We start from the raw sequence: 22,445 nt of genomic DNA, 5'->3' as shown, positions 1-22,445 counted from the left end.
AGAAGGTTGATCAGTCTTAAGTCTTGACTAGATGTAGAGGTAATGGAAATGATTGCTGATTATTCATTAATGACTTTGTGCATATTAAGTGGGTTGTCCATAGTGACGATTACGGTAGCAATGTTTCTTTATTACTTATTTCTCATAATTAAAAGATTTACTTTATAAATGAGAGCGTAAGAAACCTCCATTGAGTGTTTTGTCGGAAGCATTTTAACATGAACATTAAGTGTAAACATCTATTTAAATGTATTGTGTATTGATATGATACATGTCTTTTAATACACTTATGTAGGGCTACTAGCAGGTATGAGCAGTGGGCTATCAATAAAAAAGAATGCGACTTTAGTAAAACTCTCCTGTGCAGTGTGACAATACTTCAGATGGTGTCACTTGTCCCAAGGGGAGATTCCCTTTCCATGAGGCTTAGGAGGTGAAGCTGCTACCCAGTAGTCTCCCCTAGAGGTGGTGAAATGCGGGAGGATGTTACGCTCACCTGGCTCCCACATGGGCGTCGGTCGGACCCGGACTGCTGCGGCCTCCACCCACGTGATGTGTAGTGCAGCGATGACTGACTGGATCTGCCCTCCAATTCTTGTTTGCTTTACTCATAGAAATATTCTCCTACAAGTGGAGAGATGGATTTAGCCACTTGTGGATTCAAGTGATAGCACCCCCACTGTCCTCCACTCTAATCACCACTGAAGTGCCCTCTCAGCAATCTCACCTTATATTCTTGAAGGATGAGCCCTCCATCCTGCGAAGTACGCAGGGGCGCGTTGATGACCAGTTACTTCACTGGCCTGAAGATATTGGAAGTGTTGTAGACGAATCCTGACTCCAAAAGGTCCTGGCGAAGATCTGTAAGTATATAGTTTGTAAGAGTTCAAAATGTCTGGAATTCACTCCTGTCCAATTCCTCTTTTATCTTGCAGCTTTGACCCAATAAGAAGATTGATAACTGAAAGCGCTCCGGTAAAAGTCTGTGTTACCTGCACTGTCCGGTAAATAATGCCCAGGGTTAAACTTGCTGCTTTCTCCTTTTCTCACAGGTGCGGCATAAGAAGAGGTAGCGTGCTGATGAATAATACCTCCGGTGGTAAAATCAGGTAAGCATATGGCGGCTAAAGAGATTGTCTCTGTCTGTTCTCTCTGCTCACCTTGTTGTTTCTTGTCCCCCTTAGGTGCCGGAATTCGGCGATGTAAAGATGGAGACAGCGCCGGATCGAAGAGATGCTGCGTGGAATGGTGAGTATGGCGCGGCGCTGCTGTTGGCTATGCAACGCGTTTAAAACAAAGTCTTTCCTCAGGTTTGAAGATGCATTGAATCCGGGATCAGGTAAGAAATCAGGTAATATTCTTGTTCTAACCTTTGCTTCTTTCCTTCTTTCTAGGTGCTCCAGGTTCGAGGCAGAAGGCTGGATGCTGCTGCTGGCATGGTGAACGTTACGCTGCTGGATGCAGAATAACGTGAAGCGTGTGCTGCTCTTCGGGCGTGGTTTAAATAGCCTCCAAAGTAGTCCCAGGTAGGTATTCCTCCCCGACCACACCCGAGTAACAAAATAGTCCCTAAGGTAAAGTAGTCCCTTCCAGGCCTCACATGGGCTTGGATCTTCTTGCAGCATGGTCTGCATCAGGTAAGTGTGCACTTATGAGCCTGGCGCCTATGGCGCCAGGACTGAACCCAGACAGCCCCTAGCAGGGGTTGCTGGGTTTTCTCAAGGCAATATGATGCCCGCTCCCGGGGCTGATGGGCGTGGTCTGGATGCCCGGGGGTATGCACCATGACAGCACTCCCCCTCAAGGCCCCTCTTAAAGTTGTTCTTCCCCTTGGTCCTGGTTTGTCTGGCAAGTTCCGATGGAATCTCTTCACTAATCGAGGTGCATGAACGTGGTCACTAGGCTGTGGCCTTTCCAATCGATTGAGTAAAAAAGTTTTGATTTAACCACCTTGGAGTCCAGGATGTTTTTCACCTCGAATTCAGGTTCTCCATCTATCAAGATAGGATCTGGTGGTTTGGTTATTCTTGTTCCTGGTTGAACTGGTTTTAAAAGTGAAACATGAAAGACAGGATGAATTCGCATATTGGAGGGTAATTCCAGTTTGACGGACACCGGGTTGATAATGGCCTTAATGGTGTAAGGTCCTAAATATCTAGGATTAAAAGTCTGAGTTCCTTTCAGAGGTATGTGTTTTGAAGCTAGCCAAACCTGATCTCCAATTTGGTGCTGTGGAGTTTCACTTCTATGTAGATCAGCATTTTTCTTGTATTTCTCTTTTGCTTGCTTCAAATGTTCTGTTGCTTCCTTAAAGGCTTGTCTAATAATAGAATGCAAATGACTAACTGCGGGCATTTCTAAGTGCTGAGGCGAATTGAGTTCTGAGCTTCGAGGATCGTGTCCATATATGGTATAAAAAGGGGCTTTGTTCGGTTCCTGAATGTACAGAATTATTGTATGCATATTCGGAAATCCATAAAATATCTTTCCAATTACTTTTGGTCTGGTGAAGCAAGCAATGTAGGTACTGTTCAAGGGTCTGGTTGGTCCTCTCCGTCTGACCATCGGTCTGGGGATGGTGACTGGTTGATAACCTTATGTTGATTTGCGCCAATTGGCAACATTTCTTCCAAAAATGTAAAATGAATTGACTACCTCGGTCAGAGACCAATACGGAAGGAAACCCATGTATTCGAACAATGTTTTCGAGGAACTCCTTGGCCAGAATTGAAGCAGAAGGTAATCCCTTCAAAGGGATAAAGTGGGCCATCTTGGAAAAAAGATCCACGATAACTAGAATGGTGTTAAATTCATTACATGGAGTAGATCCGTAATAAAGTCTAAAGACAAGGTGTGCCATGGTGTAGGTGGAATATCCAAAGGTTGTAAAAGGCCAGCTTTTTTTTTCTTCTGACTTTTGTTTTGGGCGCAAATGCCGCAAGACATCACAAATGACTTTATATCTTTTCGCCAGGTGGGCCACCAGAATTGTCTCTTAACTTTAGCTTCGGTTTTTGCGATACCTGGGTGACCTTCCATCAGAGTATCATGATAATTGGAGATGACAAGTTCCTGTAATTCCTTGTGTGGTAGAAATAGTCATCCTTGATAGTAGGGTAGATCATTGATGACTGAGTAATCTGGGCCTTTCTTTACCCAGTCTTGCAGGGTTGCTGGATCGAAGAGTTGTTGGATTTTTAAATGAATTTCTTCTAGTGTCTGTAAAGTAGTTATGCAAAGAATTCTTTGTTCAGAAATTATAGTCACCGGCTCCGGGTTCTCATATGCTTCTTCCATTCCTATTCGGGATAAGGCATCTGCCTTGCCATCTTTACAGCCTGGTCGTTAAGTGATCACAAAATCGAATTCGGCAAAGAACAATGCCCATCGAAGTTGGCGTGATGATTGGGCTTTGGCTGTTTTTAGATACTGCAAGTTCCGGTGATTGGTGATTACAGTAATGGTATGCCTGGCACCGAGAAGATAGTGTCGCCAAGCCTTAAAGGCGGATTTGATGGCTAATAACTCCTTATCGGTAACCACATAGTTTAACTCAGGTGCCGAGAACTTTCTGGATCAAAATTCCACTGGGTGAAGTTGACCAGTTTCAGGATCCTTCTGGGACAGGACAGCTCCCATGGCTAAACTGGATGCATCAGTTTCCACTATGTATGGAAGCTCTGGGCGTGGATGTCTTAAAACAGGCGCAGACATGAATTTCGCTTTCAGCTCTTGGACGGCCTTTTCAGCCTCTTCGGTCCACAAGAAGCATTTGTTCTTTTGCAAAAGTGCTGTGATGGGATGTACAACATGTGAGAAGTCCGGAATGAATCTTCAGCAGAAATTGGCAAATCTGAGCATGCTTTGTACCCCTTTAACTGAACTAGGTGATGGCCACTTGAAAATTGCATCCACCTTTCGTGAGTCCATTCCTTTTGGAGTCAGGATAAAACCAGGGAATTCAACTTCCGTAACATGAAAAACAAATTTTTCCAATTTTGCATATAACTTGTGCTGGCGTAGTTTCTCAAGGACTGCACGTACATGCTTAATATGGTCTGATTCCGAGGAGGAGTACACTAGAATATCGTCTATGTATACGACCACACATATGTCAATGAGTTCACGAAGGACATCGTTCATAAAATACTGGAAGGCTGCTGGTGCATTGCACAACCCGAAGGGCATCACCTGATACTCGAATAATCCGTACTTGGTGCGAAAGGCCGTCTTCCATTCGTCGCCTTTCTTTACACGTACCAGATGATATGCCCCTCAGAGATCTAACTTAGTGTAGATACAAGCATCCTTCACTTGGTTTAGTAGTTCAGGGATCAGAGGCAACGGGTATCGGTTCTTGACAGTTATCTGGTTCAATGCGTGGTAGTCTATGCACGTTCTGAGGTCACCTTCCTTTTTAGGTACGAAGAACAAAGCTGAAGATGCAGGGGACTTGGATGGGCGAATAAAGCATTTGGCAAGGTACTGGTCTAAGTATTGTCATAGGTGAAGGTTCTCAGGTTCCGTAAGGGCATAGATCCTGCTACAAGGGGGTGGTGCACTGGGTATGAGATCGATTTGACAATCGTACGATCTGTGAGGAGGTAAGGTGTAAGGTGTTTGCCTGTTCCTTTTGGAAAACATCCTGGAATTCTTGGTATTCTGGAGATAGTTGCATGACTGCTGTGGTTACTGTGGCCAGGCCTGCGTTCTGATCTTTCTTTGGGTAACAGGTTTGTGCTCAATACGAGAAGGTTATTCTCTTTTCTCGCCAATCAATAAAATGACTATGTGCTCCGATCAAGGTATCCCAAGTATTATTTGGAACTGTGGGTCTTTGATTAGATCAAACACAATAATCTCTCGATGCCCATCCTGACCCAATAGTGTCATCTCTGTGGTGGAGTGAGTTACAGGTCCAGAAGCAATTTCAGTTCCATCGACTGTGGGGATGACATCTGAGGTGGTTTTTCGGCAGAGAGGTAGATTCATCCTAGAAGCCAATTCATAGTCCACATAGTTTCCTATGGCCCTGCTATCAATGTATGCCCTTACTGCGTGCATACACGATGGCTGCCCTGGATCTACGAGGACCATTGGTATGATGAAATGCGAGGTCTGAGTAGCCTTCTTCAGGCTCGGGGAAGCGGACCTCTACGCTTGTCGGGCGTTGTTGTTTCCCGAGTTTGACTCCATATGACTTTTATCAGCAGCTCCTACCACCTTCTTGGGTGGTTTTACAGGTCAATCCCGTAGAAAATGTCCAGAAGTTCCACAATATAGACACAATTGCATTTGCCATATCCTTTCTCTTTCCTTCTGGGTTAGGGATCCTTTAACCCCTCAGATTTGCATGCGTTCTGAAGCATCTGCTCCTTTAGGGTTAGCGTGGGTTTTGACCAACACCCGATTCTCAAACTTGGCTCGATCAGCCTTTCTGTTCTGAAGTCTGTGATCTAACTGGACCACTAAGTCTATATATTCAGCACAGTCTTGAGGTGGGTTTACAACTTGAGCCAAGACATCCTTAAGTTCTCCTCGAAGCCCTCGATAAAATAACGTGATTTGTTTTTCTTCAGGCCACCCGGTTTCCACCACCAATCTATTGAAGGTTGCGATATAGGTTAGCAAATCCTGGTTACCCTGTCGTAAGGATAAGAGTTCGTTATCCAGGGCTTGTCCCTGTGAATGTCTGGCGAATAGTCTTTCCATGCTCATTTGAAAACTCTGAAAATCCCGGTGAAGAGGGTCATCCTGGTTGACTAGCGGTATGGACCAATCCGCTGCGCTGCCACTAAGATATGATAATACAAAGGCTACTTTAGGTTGGTCGTTTGGAAAGGCTCCCGGTCTGCATAAAAATTGCAAGCGGCATTGGTTCATGAACACGGCAAACCTCTTGGGGTCCCCAGCAAAGCGTTCGGGTGGAGCTAACGGAATATTTCCTGGTAAAATCACTTGCACAAGATTGCTTTATGAAACGGGGGCTAGATTCACCCCAAACCAAGGTAGGGGTGTTTGTCCAGCTTAGTTTTGGAGCAGTTGTCTGGCGAGATCATCTGTGCGCTCCTTCGATACAATTAGTTCTCTTCTGAGGGCATTAGTCTCTTGGCGAGCAGCGTGCACTTCCGCCCTAAGTTCCCCCAATAGTTGGGCCAGTTGGTCGGGTTTCTGAAGTTTCCATAACGCCTGGGTGGGGATTTGTAGATAGGCTTCGCGTTCTGTTACGCTCAACTAGCTCCCACAGGGGCGTCGGTCGGAGCCGGACTGCTGCGACCTCCACCCACGTGATGCGTAGTGCAGCAATGACTGACTGGATCTGCCCTCCAATTCCTGTTTGCTTGACTCGTAGAAATATTCTCCTACAAGTGGCGCGATGGATTTAGCCACTTGTGGATTCAAGTGATAGCACCCCCACTGTCCTCCCCTCTAATCACCACTGAAGTGCTCTCTCAGCAATCTCACCTTATATTCTTGAAGGATGAGCCCTCCATCCTGCGAAGTACGCAGGGGCGCGTTGATGACCAGTTACTTCAGTGGCCTGAAGATATTGGAGGAGTTGTAGACGAATCCTGACTCCAAAAGGTCATGGTGAAGAGCTGTAAGTATATAGTTCGTAAGAGTTCAAAATGTCTGGAATTCACTCCTGTCCAATTCCTCTTTTATCTTGCAGCTTTGACCCAATAAGAAGATTGACAACTGAAAGCGCTCCGGTAAAAGTCTGTTACCCTACACTGTCCGGTAAATAATGCCCAGGGTTAAACTTGCTGATTTCTCCTTTTCTCACAGGTGCGGCATAAGAAGAGATGGCGTGCTGATGAATAATACCTCCGGTGGTAAAATCAGGTAAGCATATGGCGGCTAAAGAGATTGTCTCTGTCTGTTCTCTCTGCTCACCTTGTTGTTTCTTGTCCCCCTTAGGTGCCAGAATTCGGCGACGTAAAGTTGGAGAAATCACCAGCTCGAAGAGATGCTGCGTGGAACGGTGAGTATGGCGCGTCACTGCTGTTGGCGATGCAACGCGTTTAAAACAAAGTCTTTCCTCAGGTTTGAAGATGCGATGAATCCGGGATCAGGTAAGAAATCAGGTAATATTCTTGATCTAACCTTTGCTTCTTTCCTTCGTTCTAGGTGCTCCAGGTTCGAGGCGGGCGTGGCAGAAGGCTGGATGCTGCTGCTGGCACGGTGAACATTACGCTGCTGGATGCAGAATAACGCAAAGCGTGTGCTGCTCTTTGGGCATGGTTTTAATAGCCTCCCAAGTAGTCCCAGGTAGGTATTCCTCCCCGACCGCACCCGAGTAACAAAATAGTCCCTAAGGTAAAGTAGTCCCTTCCAGGCCTCACATGGGCTTGGATCTTCTTGCAGCATGGTCTGCATCAGGTAAGTGTGCACTTATGAGCCTGGCGCCTATGGAGCCAGGACTGATGTCCCACATGAGCCTGGCGCCATTGGCGCCAGGACTGAACCCAGACAGCCCCTAGCAGTGGTTGCTGGGTTTTCTCAAGGCAACATGATGCCTGCTCCCAGGGCTGATGAACTTGGTCTGGATGCCCGGGGGTATGCATCATGACAGAGGATCTCATGAGGAGGGACTGCTCTCCTGGGGATAAGGACACACTTGGGCCTCCAAGGTCAATATTTACTGAAGTACTAACATTTTGGGAGCTCCCGACACATGGTGGATGAGGGAGAAGACATAACAACTCATGTTATACCTCTGTTTTCCCACTGAGTTCATATAACGATATAACACATGTTATTAAATTCTGGGTGGTGCACATTAGACATTGGGCCTCATTACACGGATGGCGGTAAGGATTTACCGGTACCGGTAAAATACCGGTACCGGTAAATCCTTACCGCCTTACTATGAGGTCCCTTTGCGGGTTGGGGGATTTAACGCTTGCTTTTTGCAGGTGTTAAAAACCAACCCGCAAAGGGACCCAGGGAGCTAATTACGGTACCGCAATTTGCGGTACCGCAATTAGCGCCTTCCCCATTCCCATTATGCCCTATGGGGCAAAAATGGGAATGGGGAAGGGCAATGGTGGAAGGGGGAATTACCGCCCCGCCAACCTTGGAATGGGGCGGTAATTCCCCTTTCCACCAAGGCGGTGCCGGTATTTTACCGGCATGAACCATGGCGCTAATAGCGCCATGATTCTCCGCCATCCGTGTAATGAGGCCCATTGTATCAAACACTACACCTTTAATTCCATAGCAAAGTATCCTGTATTTTCAGTTGCTTAATCACTGTTGTTAGGTATTCATCACTTGGTGTTGTGGCTTCAAAAAATGTATCAAAAAGTTACACATATGTACACCCCTTTGAGATACTACATTCCCAGCCCCCCTTTATATGACCTACCCATATAATCTCACTAGACATATTTTAAACCAAAAGCCAAATCACACATGAGCGGAAGCAGAATTGTACTGCCACTATGTCTGGAACACATATATTTAACACTGTTCACTAACATGGTCCTTTGAAAATACATAATAAAATGCTTCCAAATAAATAAATCACAGTTCAAATTCACAAAAGTCCTCTAAAAAAGTTACAAAATAAAAAATAAAACTGTACTAAAATTAAAAAAAGGACTGCACTTGCTGTCTGCACAAGAAAAAAAATCACCAGATTATAGCATCAATTAAAAACACTCTGTCAAAATGCTTAAAGTTGGAGACAAATGCACACAATATTGCAATTCTTTCCCTTTAACAGCAAGAGGAGTTGCATACACCACTGCGTAAGGACCATTGTATCGAGGTTCGCTCCACATACAAACAACATTTTTCACATATACTTTATCATTTGGAAACAATTGCAATGGTGGCAAGCAAACAGATTATGGTGCACAGCTGTTGTCAACTTCTTCTGACCGGTGTGGAGCAATCTGTTTAGAAATGTATTTAATACACTTTGTTAACTGAGTTAAATATGAATGGAATTCATCCAATAGGATTGACGCTGCCCTCTGAGCATCTGAAGCACTATGCAGAGAAGTTAGTGGTGTGTACATATGTCTCCTCATCACAATCTCATGAGGGGGGAGATGATGGTCCTTACAGGGCTGGATCCTTACAGGGTTGGGTCCTTAAACTGGACAAGGCCAAGTGGAGGCAATGTCACAGTTCCTTTTCAGTGCAACACACAGTTTGGACAGCCTGCTTTTGAGCAAACTGTTCATTATCTCTACAACCCTGTTGGCCTGAGGGTGATCAATGGAACACAGCTTGTGCTTTATTCCCAAAAGAGCTACAATCTCCTTGAACAACTCATTAAAGAAGTGGGTGCAATTGTCACTCTTGAGAGTATTGCACACTTCCCACGGAGAAACACTTCTCTCACCAAGAATGTGGCAGCCATTTTGGCATCCGGGTGTGCACACAGACCGACCTGAATCCAACACAAAAAGGACAAACTGCCACAATTATGTAATGGAAGGAATTACACCTCTATCCCAGATCTTCAAAATCTATATGTAAGTCGTGTAATGGGCAAATTGGACATGGCAGAGTGCCTTTCAATGTTTTTAATGTTTGTCTAGTACTATATGTCTGGCACACTGCACAGTTGGACATATGCATTTATAGCAATACCTGAATGTAAGGCACATATCAATCTTGCAGAATGTCTGCATCAATGTGCTATTTGGACATGTGGGCAGGGTAATGAAGTTGATCTAATGCCACTAAAGCCAAAGCCTGGGGTATCACAACCTTCCCTGTACTTGTCTGTCTCCACACCAGATCAGTTGGCAATTGTGCACACCCTCTTTTTTGCCACACCAACTTCTCACTTTGTGGTGCCTGTACTTGCATTTTAATAATTTCTGTAATAGGAAGTGCCGTATATGGAACCTGCAACTGTAACTGCATGTTTACAAGCGCTGGATGCTCAGGAACATCTGGTACTGGCAAATAAGTGGCTTGTTTTGCCGCAATGTCTGCTGCTTCATTTCCAAGGAAAATGAAGCCCACACCACTTTGTGTGTGCCGTGCACTTTACTATTGTGACATGCTCAGGCTGTGAAAGAGTATGAATAAGGTGATCTATCCCAGCTGCATGCTGCACCAGAGACGCATCTGCTCTACGGAATCCTCATCTCATCCATCTCGACAACCCTGAGTGAACAGTTGTCGTAACGTAGGCAGAGTGAGAATATGTTGTTAGTCGGAGACTCTATGCTGCCTCGAGTGATTCAATAAGAGCAATTAATTCTGCTGCTTGTGCTGAATAATGTCCTGGTAGTCTCTGCTGCAAAATGACCTATTATTCCCCATCAACTAGACTGCCACTGCTGCCCGAGTATGTTGCTGGCCTGTCTTTCTGTCGATAGTTGAGGGACCATCAATGAACTATGCTTCACTGTCATCTAAAGCATAATCTTGTGCCTTAGGAATGTCATCCTCAGGACCTTCATATGTGATACAATCACGAAACTCATCATCGTCAGTAATTGGTTCAGTCAAAAAGGTTGCTGGATTCACTATTTTACAATGAAAAACGTGAATGGTCACTTCATATGCAGAAGCCCTTTGCTTAGCCAAGGTAGATTTAGACCTCTCTAATATTGCAAAAACAGCGTGCTCCATGTACAATGTAAAGAGCACCCATGACAATAGTCACAGATTTATCAATGATGAAGGCAGCAGCAGCCAACGCTTGATCACATGGAAACTATGCTTGTATGACAGAGTTTAACATGCCACTGCCATAGGCCAAAGGTTTATGACCCATTGTGCTATGTTGTGTCACCACAGCAGTCATCAACTGACCATCAGAATGTGAGAAACGATCAAACTCTTTTGTATAATCAGGAGTAGCCAATACAGGAGCAGTAGAAATCACATTTTTAAGCTCCTGACATTTTTTTACTATTTCATCGATCCAAATAATAGTGTTTTTCATCAGTTGTGCCTCTTTAAGGACCTGGAGCAATGGTTAAGTGTATGACATGCACTCAAAAACCCATGCTCTACAATAATTACACTATCCAAGAAATATCTGCATGTCCTTGACCATCGCTGGTGCACTGCTGCCGTACAGTCTGAAGTTACTCTTTTACCATTCACTGAAATCAACTGCCACAAATACACCTCTTGCTGGCAGTACTGCAATTTTGTTCTGTCCACCTTATACCCTTTGTCAGCCAACAATTGTAACAAAACTATAGAGACCGCCCTGCACTTGCGCTCCGTAGTGCTACATACAAACAGATCATCCACATATTGGATTATGGTACTGGGAACAACCATTTTGCCCAAATTCTCATGTGCCACTCTATTAAAATGCTCTGGGACTCACAGTACCCTTGAGGAAGCCTAGTGTATTGAGATCGGCTCCCAGCAAATGTAAATGCTGTAAGATACTGTGAATCAGGATGCTTGCGTACTGGAAAAAAGGCATTCTTGAAATCCAACACAGCCAAAAATGGGTGTCATCAACAGGTATATTGCAAAATATGCTAGCAGGATTTGGGACTACTGGAGATTCTGACTGTACAATATAATTGAGGGGCATAGGTCCTGAATCATTCTCCAACTAGCCTCTTTCAATTTAGTCACCGGATAAACAGCTGTTTTACAGGGCAGGTTAGATGGTACTATGATGCCATGATGCAGAAGGGCCATTATGGTATCATAAATAACCTCCTCTGCTGCCTTTGATAAGGGACATTGCTTCCCTCTGCACCAGGTTTTAATGAAATACAGATGACAACACTGTGTAAAATTCCCACACCTTGCAGATTACTTATCCATAACTTGTCAGGTACCTGAGACAAATCTGCAGAAGCGAAGGAGGGAACATTCCCTACCAGTAACATAGGGCAAGTTACATGTCTGTACTGTATCATAATCTCACAAGTACACACACTTCCAATATTATTTCCCCCTCCTTTTCTCTGCTCTCAAATAAATCCTCATCCAAGACATTTTTCATTGGTATCATGGGATCAAAAACATTTGCACCACTCCCTTTTGTTTGAACCAACTGTTATCAACACAATCCTGTCATCTGCCACCAAACCTCCTTCAATGTCAAATTCAAGGATGATACCTGCAACTACCTACTGAGTCTGGGCGGGCCTGAACAAAAACCTAGAGGGCACTCGCTCATATGTGTTTGCCACCTGTGGCATTGCACTAAATAATATTGAGGTGCCATACAGGAACAAATTAGGGCCCACTGGTATTCCTCTAGCTACAGATTCAATTCATAATGTATGTAAAGCCAACATTACCCCAATGACTCACATGCCAGGTGTGGAACAAATCACAACTCTCTCTGTCAATGAGATGGTCATGTTAAGCTTACTCAAGATGTCCATTCCCAGCAGATTAATTGGAGTTGCGGTAGAATACAACAACGGGCTCCAGAGAAGCCCTGCGTTTCCATGACCTCACCTGACAGAGGGAATCCTCCCTCACTAATACATGATTTAGTTGCATTTGTATCTACCATGAAAATGGATGGTTTATTTCCTACCTCCATGCCCAACAAGGGTTCCTCTTCTTGGTCACTAGGGGTCTATAGGACTGGACACGCTAAGGCTCTCTGTGGGCTGTCCTAGTCTGGATATGTGTTTGTCCCAGGAAAAATGAATGGATTCCCTCCAACTCCAGTGGCCCCTGATACTGTGTCTCTGTACCACCCAGAACAGTATTATTGTTCTTAATGTGGGGATCCTGTTGTTGTCCTTGGTCTACAGCATATGGCAACACATTACTGGAACCAGGGGCTGCTAACTGTGGAAAAGCTAATGGGGGAGCAGGCGGGGCCACAGGCATTGGCACCCAATAAGTGGCTACCAGGGGTAACTGTCCATATGGCTGAGGGTATGAGACTGGACCTCCCTGAGGGTAGGGATACATCTGTTGCTGGGGATAAGCATACGTTTGTCTACTTCTGTATTCTCTCAAAAAAGGCCCATTCACCCACACATCCAACACTGACCCACGCCTCTTCCTCCTCACCATGGTCCCATCCCCCCTCGCCCTCCCCCGGACACCTGAAAATACTCCTCTTGCCTCCATGATATTGAGGTTGATACTCAGCTACCCAATTATTTTTTCCTTTTTACTCAGGTGCTGCATGCACATCAGCCTGAATCACCCTAAAATCAGCCGCCCCTTCTGACTGCCTTGTCGCTACAGCCCCTTCTAATGCAACCTTTGCTAACTTTTTTGAACCAATTTCACTTCCTCTGCCTGTGCTCACTATGCAGTTTTATTCTCCTTTTCTTTCAATCATTTACAGTGGTGAATAATAATAGACTGACATTTTGGCCCAGCCCTTTGCCTCAATCCCCAGTACCTTTTGTACCTGTTTTGGAAGGTCTCTTTGACCATAAAATAGAAAAATGGAATTGCTCGATCCCATGAACCTCACATTTCTGCCTGACACATCTCTTGTATGTGCAATATGTATTGGGCAGCATCCTCATCATCACACATTGTCCTTTGAATAATCGACTGGAGGTCAGACGTATCTGGCTATGCACACTGTAGTGCTGCCCACACTTGGGGCCTGATGTCATTAAAATGTGCTCCATCATGGCTATCATCACCCAACTTTACACACGGCTACCCCGCTTTAGCCCATATGTTGTCAGCCTGATCTCCCAGTATCGACACAAACAAACGTTTCAAATCCCCTAAGGGCAAGTGGTGCCAGTTGTGTGTTTTTCAAATGCAAATATCAACTTGCCCGCTCCAGATGTAAGGGACGGGAGTGCCTTTATAAGATTATTCCTGTCCATATGTGCCCATGGTATGTACTGCGCTCTCCCTGGTCCCTTATGTAACAATTGAAACTCTGCTCCTAGCGTCTTCTCAATTTTTATCTTTCCCATCACCAATCTCTTAGCCACTGCCATCCACCAGAAACTATTCCATAACCTAGGTCCCCACAAATGTTCTACTCATGAAGAAATGAAAGGGGGCTGAGCTTCCCCTTTTCCTTCCCACTCCTCTTCTCCTCTGTGTGTATAGTCATATTCTTCCTCTGACCTTACCGTTCCATTATCCATACTCCCCTCTTGCCTCCTCCTGTCCTTTCTTTCTTTCTTTCTTTCTTTCTCTATTTGCACATCTTTAATAGCTGTGCTATCGATCTGAAACAAAATACCTCCTGCCCTCCATTCATCCATTCCTACTAACATTCTTTGTCCTTCCCTCCTTTCTATTTATATTCACGCCAATTCACACTCCACCTTCCTTAATGCGTCTACCAACACTTGAGAGAGGTTTTGTATCATCTCCCTCTGATCCCTTACCCCTCACAGTCACTGTTGCTGTGGGGTTGGGGAGACTCTGATAATAAGCCGGCATCAGGGGCGGGGGAGCCGTGGTGGGAAAAGGGACATACAAAGGATTTGTGTATCCTGACGCAGCACGAGTGGCCTTACACCCTAACAGAGGGCACCAATCTGTTTCACTGGGGGCCACAGGGGCACTCGGGACAGTAGCCATAGTAGTAATTGTACTACACAGAGTAACCGCTTCACATATCACCTTCAGAGAATCTGTTGACCCATCGTCTGGATCTTCCACCATTTTATATAGGTCTCATACTTCCTATTTATTTTTTAGTTTTCTTCCCTTATATTTAGCTGTCAAGAATGTTTACATATGACTGAGTATCTCTCTATTATTTGTCCCCTACACTGGCCAGGGATTAAATATCCCCCCTTTGTTTCCGTACACCATTCCTAGTGATACTTGAGAATTTTGTCTCAGTACAAAGGAAGAGCTTCACATTTGTAATCCAACTGGGTTATCAGCTCCATTGTAGCCAACCCTCCCCATCGGCGGTCTACAATATTATCGCTTACCCTGTTCCGACCCAACAACCTGCCCCCTCTGTATGTCCCACACTTACCCCCTTTCCCCCACATACACACATACATACTTCATACATCACACCTTAATCGGCCTTACCTTAGCCACCACCAACCACCACAAAAATCACCAACTATCAAATCCCAATAATTTCTAATCTTCGTTCTAACAACCCCTCTATGTTGGATGAGGAGATCCCAGGCCAACAAGTACCTCTCCCACAACTGCTTTATCATTCTCAGCCCCCTTATACTGGGCGGAGAGATCCCAGAAACGCTAAATATACAGAGCCTCTATCGATAGTCTTTTTTTCTTCCATCACACAGCACTGTCTTCTTCCCTATTATCTCAGGAAAAGGTCCCTTTACTCGACAATCCGTAATATAAAACCCAATAAAAATATATACAATACCACGTGGTCTTTTAACTCCTCAATCCAATCTCTTCTCACCAAACATATAAATCTACTATCCTTCACACTTACCAACACTCAAACTCTCCCTCAAACCTCACTTATTTTTCTCTGAAGAGGGTGCACTTATGTCTGCATGTTCACTCGAAGCCCTCCATCTCGGGGTCCCATCAACGGCCTGCACAATCCTGGGACACTGCCCGCTCCAAGGAACAGACAGGAATTCTGACAACACGGCTCTTGTAAACCTCTCAAATGTTGTGCACAAAGGAGACTGGTCGCTGCATGTGGGAACGGCCCTGTCGTAGGTGCATCCAGGAATCCTCTGTCTTTGCGGGGGTCACTTGGATCATATCAGAGTCACCAAAAATGTAGGGCAACTCTCCAGCGATCAGATCAAGAAAATACAACCCAATAGGGACCTTGGTACTAGGCCGCATCCCTTTGTGTCTATTCAGCTACACACATTCTTGACTAATTTGTTCAACGGCCTGATGTGGGTGTATGTGCATGTTCCTTGCCGCGCCAGGGAACCAGAATCTGATGGTCAAGCGAGGGATGAGACCTTGTTGCTCTGTGTCTCCAAACGCTTACTTCTATCACAAAGCTACTAATTAGTTCCTCCTATGCGATTTCTCACTTCCACCAATTATTCCCATCCAAGAAGCACCCTCTCCCCCTTTCATCATCCTGTACTTATTTTCCGCATGTTAGTATATTTTTCGCAATCTAAATCGTCGAGAAGGGACTGCTAAATGAACGTGCATTCCAACATTATGCTGAGCTTAGGGAGTATGTTGAGAGATCCATCAATCCCATTGAAACGGGGCAACATTTGGGATTTAGATGCCTTGAAAACGAACACATTCAGGGTCATCTTTGTTTAAAAAATAAAATAATAATAATAATAAGGGTGCCACCAACGTGAGCACTCACATGCTGGGATCTCCTGAATGCAATTTTAAGCATTCATCAGGTGCAGCTGATAAGGAAAGGGTAAATGACGCTTTGCAAGAGGGATTTACAAATGTAATCCTGTTGAATCCGCCTGCTCTTAACGAGTGCAAAACCGAGGTGGGCTCCACTGGCATGAAAATCTCATTCAGGTATAAAAAAAAAATAAAAAAAAGCGCACTGATCAGACGCTGGCTCCGCGCTACACCTCCGCCTTGTCACTGCAGGAAAGACGGGCGGAGAGATGAAACAAGTCCCAAAAGCATTATTCCTCGATTTAAGGCTCTGATGGACCGCGCCACCCCATTTAAAATGGGGACGACGAATGTGATGATTTTTCCACCGATCGATTTATTTTCCTTTGTTCCAATTTCAACTTAAATACATACATTGGAGCTGTTAAGAAACACTCCGAATAGAAAGTTTCTCATTTTGTTTTTAAATGCTAGTGGCTCACACCCACGCCATTTGCACAAAAGACATCCTTTCTAAGATTCCCCAAGAGTTTGCCCCCCTCCCACGCCCCGGCGGACGCCATTATCACGAGCGTTCATTAGGAGAAAGAGTTTGATGGCAAATGACAGCCACACATGGAGCCTGTGCCCCCCCACGCACTGCATAGCCATGATCTGCTTAACACAGAGGACTCCCTACTCAGAGGGAAGGAAGTCCCATTGCGCGCGAGGGGGGTGGGTGGGACATAATTACATCACTGCGCTGTGCTGCGCCGTTTGCCAATGTCACACCTCCCAGAGTACTGCCAATCTGTGTCAACCCTTCTCCTCCCACGAGGGTGACGGGAATAAATTGAGAGTGAAATTAGAAAACAACCTGTTCAAATGCTTTGGAAAATACTCGTTTCTAGATGGGCGCCTTTATAGATCTGGCTGCAACTCTTTCCCTATGCATGTGATTGCATAAGGACCAGGGCCATTACATAAAGCCAGACCTACTGGCATTGTAAAAGCTAGTTTTAAAGGCTGTGGCTTAAGTTATCGGGTTTTTACCTAGCAGCCAGGGCAGGTTTCGTCTGGGGTCATTTGAAACCAATACTTAAACTTTGCTGCTCAAGCAAAAAGGTCAGTTTTACGGCGCAGCATATTTATGGCCATTGACAAATGCATGCCACTCTCATCTCCACCGCTTTCAAAGCTGAGCCCACAATACGGCAATGAAGCAGAATTTTCAGCCATTGTATTCTCTCATCCAAATCCTGAGGCTGTCTGAATCTCTAGATTTGGCTCATGGTTACAGAGGCTTTGTGAGGGGGAGGGCTGTGAAAAATAAAATGGTTACCAATCCTAATGTGTAACTCGAACATATAACCCTTCATATCAGAGATATATTTGTCAAACGTAAAGATCTGTAGTCATTCCTGTGTTCCACAAATGTTCTTTGATTTCATACAAACAAGCCATAAACCCTCATTGGTACTATTTGTCCGCTTCCCCTTTTTCAGATGGTGCTTCAAAAGGGTATAACATAAGCGTACAAGACTGTCCTTTTTAGAATGACCATTTTCGGAAACTACAAAAAATATCTCAAATATTTTTGTTGACTGATTGAAAGAATCGATAACATGTGAGAGTGATACAAATTGGGACATTTGCAATGCATGTTACGATAGGATGTATATTTTTTAACTTGAATTGCCATTTAGTTTTGTTGCAGTTGCTTTTATGTATTACTCTTCGTTTAAAATATGTGGATAATCATTGTGTATGAATAACACAATAAATACAGTTTTAATATGAATTGGAGTGCATATCTTTGAGAGGTTTTCTTTTTTTTTTAAACTTTTTGTAACTTTTTGCTACTATTTGCATTATTAACACACTATGCCTTGAAAGCATATGTGTAAAACAAGTACCTTGTCATCAAAACTTTCTTTTAGGAAATAATTCAAATAGTTATTCTAGGTTACGATTCTGTGTTTTGTTTAGTAAGACAGGTGTAACATTCTTATTATGACTGAGACATAATGAAAGTGATCTTTAGAAATGAACATTATAAATGTTCTTAAAATGCGACTTCACATTGTTAATACAATTAAATCATTTCCTGTTTTAACAGTCTCTAGAGTACACATCAGGTTGTCTCCAAAACAATAGAACACACGCTTATGTTCTGAGCCTGCACCCACCCCTCTGGCATCTCAGAACCTCTGCCCTCCACCAGTCTAGTCCATAGGTACCCCCTCACCCACCCAGCTTGATAGGGCATTTCTGCAGGACACACGAGAAACCAATGGCTCGTCTCTGACTGCTGTTCTCATCCTACTGTCAACCATAACAAATACATGACCCCCCACCCTGTGAAGATGTCTGTGTTTTTCAGCAACTCCTGAGGTGGCACCAGCAAAGTCGTACCTCTACAATACGATTCAACCCACTGATATAGAGAGAGAGAGACATAGAATGAGACAGAGAGACCGAAGAGAGAGCGAGGGACAGAGACCGAGACAAGAGAAAGAGAAAGAGACAGAGAGGGAGAGAGAGACAGAGATGAAGAGAGAGATGGACAGTGAGAGGAGGGCAGAGAGAGCGAGAGTGGACAGCAAGAATGGGGAGAGAGAGAGAGGGACAGAGAGAGAGAGAGAGAGAGAGAGAGAGAGAGAGGGACAGTGAGCGAGGGACAGGCGAGAGAGGGGACAGCAAGAGAGGGAGAGAGAGAGAGAGGGACATCGAGAGAGGGGACAGCAAGCGAGGAGAGAGCAAAAGAGAGAGCGAGAGAAATAGAGATAGAAGGAGAGATTGAGAGGGTATCAGGAAATATTATCCCCATAAATAATGTCGCCATACATATACTCAGCGGGAAATGGCATAAGCAACATTTTTTATGGGGACAATTTATGGGGTAAATAGAAGCAGGGGTGAACCCCGCTCCCTTAAAAAAAATATGGGAGTTGTGGGGGAGTCCCCCGCAGGTTCCATCGGGTAATATCGCCGCAAAATAAAAGCCCCATTCTTGTATGGTGAGATTTTTGCGGGATATTGTCACATGGAACGATTGAGAGAGAGTGGGGCGAGAGAGCGGGACAGAAAGAGAGGGACAGAAAGAGAGAGAGTGGAAGGGAAGAGGGAGAGAGAGAGAGGGAGAGAGAGAGAGCATGAGAGAGGGGGACAGTGAAAGAGGCACATCGAGAGAGGGGACAGCAAGTGAGGAGAGAGAGAAAGAGAGAGATTGAGAGAGAGAGGGGCGAGAGAGAGAGAGAGAGAGAGAGAGAGAGCGAGAGAGAGAGAGAGACAGAGAGAGAGTGAGAGAGTGCTAGCTATATCGGTGTCTGATATGGCAGGCACATCTAGTTTTGTTTTCATTGCCGGCCATTTTATGTCAGAACCCTTCCATAAAAACATTTGACAGAGAGGTTGAACTATTGTAAAGTATTGGAAAAAATAAGGCCCTGACTGCACTGGAAATTGAAGTGTCCCACTATCTTAAAATGGAGTTGCTCCACTTAACTTACTGTGATGACACTTCATCTGCTATCTGCAGCTGGTTATTCCTATGTAGGAACCACGTGCTTTCTTGGTTGCTTTTCATGAATATATTTCCCAACGAGGGATGTGATATGGTTTTGATCAAACCTTACACAATTATGAACACAGTTACAAACATAAAAGAAAGTGCATAAGAAATGTAGAATTAAAAGAACAATTCAAGGAAACATCTTTTTTTTTACAAAAACGAATTGCAGCTTGAACACATCTTTGCATGTGACCATCTGGAATTTGGTCCTGGCTTTTCCAGGTTTTCTACACGTGTATGGAGGTGTGAACCAAGCTTAAGGTAGCAGGTGCAATTCTGGGCTAATCAGAAGCTTGCATATGTTCCACTGTACATCTTGACAATGAAGCTTTAAATATGGATAGGTACATGGCATGAAGCCCTGGATAATATCTGAACATATGTTATTAATTTTCCTAATTAGTCTAGTGAAGCGGTACACAATCTTTTCAGTGTATAATAATCTCTGCACACACTTTTCAGTAAGAATAATCGCAAAGAAATGACCTAAAAATATATTTGCATAGCATAATTGGAAAAACAAACAGAGTTGGATTTAGTTCAGGCATGGGATAGGCGTGGAAGATGGAGTAAATACCTGGATGTATTGGAGACAAGTGGGACAATTTGTTCTCTTATACTGTGACGAGTCGCCAGGTATCGTCACTCCTCCCGAGGGGGGAAGCCTTTCCCATGATGCTAGGGAGGTGTGGCTGCTATCTAGTAATCCCCCATACGGATGGATTAATGTGAGAGGACCTCATGCAGAGCATAGCATCACACCCCAACCTTCCTTAACAACCTCCTCCATTCCAAGCAACTTTCTTGAGAGTAGACCAATGTAATTAGTGCAGACCTCAGGATACAGGGAGTACTAGGACTTAGAAGAGCACAGGGAACATGGAGATTACTGACTGTACTAGTACTGGTACAATGTAACCCAGAGGAGGCATGAAGATCAAAGCATCAAAAGAAACAAAGGACAATCCCCTTTGGCGGGACTGGCAACAATGCATAAGTAGAGATGATGGACTAAAGAACTTGTCAAGCCCAGCTGGGAGAGGCAACAGGTGTGGAAACAATCCAGAGCCGGAGTTTCGAATCCTGTTGGCAGACCGGAGACACAGGAAGAAGGACACTGCTGAGGGAGTCCTTGTTGGGTCTGGCAGGAGCTGACCCAACCGAGCCCAGCTGAGAGAGGCGGTGGCATGACCTAAGGGAGGTAAGCTGTGCGGCTCAACAACAACAAAGAGGCTTTAAGTAGCTGGGAGCCGCAGAGCCATTGCGGAACGCCCAGGGCACAGCAAAGTTGTGTGAAGCAGAAAAGATGCCAACCCTAGTCCCAGGAAAAACCAGAGATGTGCCAAGAGACCAGAGAAGGTAACAGCAGGCACAGGCGGACTGCTAGGTGCACAGGTTAAGAGGGTCTCTGATTAACCCCCTGGTTAACTTGTGAGAAGACACACATTTTGAATAGGGTTGCTGACCCACATAGTTAAGATTTCTGTATCTGAGGAGAGCTTCCTCGTCTCAGGGGTAGCCCCAAGGCCACTGAACCACAGTGAAGAGTTGTACAATTGAGAAAAAGCTTCCTCGTCTCAGTGGTAGTTCCAAGGCCGCTGACCCTGAAAGAGAAGATTTGAGCAGCCGAGGAAAGTATCTTTGTCGCAGTTGCAGTAATAAGTCAACTGACAACCAGAGAAGGCCTGGGACCCCACGCCCACCACAATATATATATGTTTGGCACGGAAGGAAAAGAAAGGGGCTAAACCAGTGATGTCGTCATTGATGTCAGCATTAACATGTGAGATGACATTTTTCATGGTCTGGGTGTTAGAGTTAGCAGTGCACAGGAGTGGTGACAGGGTTGGGGGCTTAGTTTACCATAACTGTCGAATTTCAGGGGTTTTTCGGTTTTAATTTGAAGCATAAAGGGGAGGTGGAAAGTTTTTTTTAAGTGAAGTGTACAGTTTTTTGTTAGGGGAACTTAACCGTAACGTCCCCTCAACAAAGTTTTTTTTGTAGTGAATTTCACTGGTTTTTGGGAGGGCAACTTAACCATAACGTCCCCTAAACAAAGTTTTTTTTTGTAGTGAATTTCACTGGTTTTTGGGAGGGCAACTTAACCAGAACGTCCCCGTAACAAAGTTTGTTTGGTAGGGAATTACATAGGCTTTTGTAAGGTGGAACTTAATCATGAAATCGTGGCAATGAAGTCGTTCAGCAGAATATACACTGTAATGATATGATTTTGAAAAATATGTAGTATAATGTATGTACTTGACATACATTTAACATAGAACATATAGAACCCCCTGCTTATTGATTGTGGAAGGGGATGGACTGAGCGCCTGTTTGCGGACGGGGCTGGACAGCATCAACATTACACAAAGAGGCGGGGGGATAGCTGAAAATGTAGTATTGTCTTACACAAAAAATGTGCAACGTAGAAGAAGGACATAAAGATATTATAAGTAGTAGTAAGTTAATATGGAAACTTCAAGTTAGAAAAAGAAAACCACACAATTAATAACCATGTAGAATAAAGTGGATGGTACCATAAAAAAGAAAGGATGCCTCCAGCGTAATCACTTCACAGAAACTCAGCAGTCTGGAACGACAGTGGACGGACGGATTAGGCCGAAGGGACATTACAGCAAGGTCATGTGTTTGTATGGGTGATTTTATTTTGTGTTATGTAGTGCATAAATAGTCACTT

Source organism: Ambystoma mexicanum, chromosome 14 (genome assembly GCF_040938575.1).
Source record: "Ambystoma mexicanum isolate Mex_15411 chromosome 14, UKY_AmexF1_1, whole genome shotgun sequence".
Classification (NCBI taxonomy): domain Eukaryota; kingdom Metazoa; phylum Chordata; class Amphibia; order Caudata; family Ambystomatidae; genus Ambystoma; species Ambystoma mexicanum.
The sequence above is the reverse complement of the archived record's forward strand: the minus strand, read 5'-3'. Positions refer to the sequence as shown.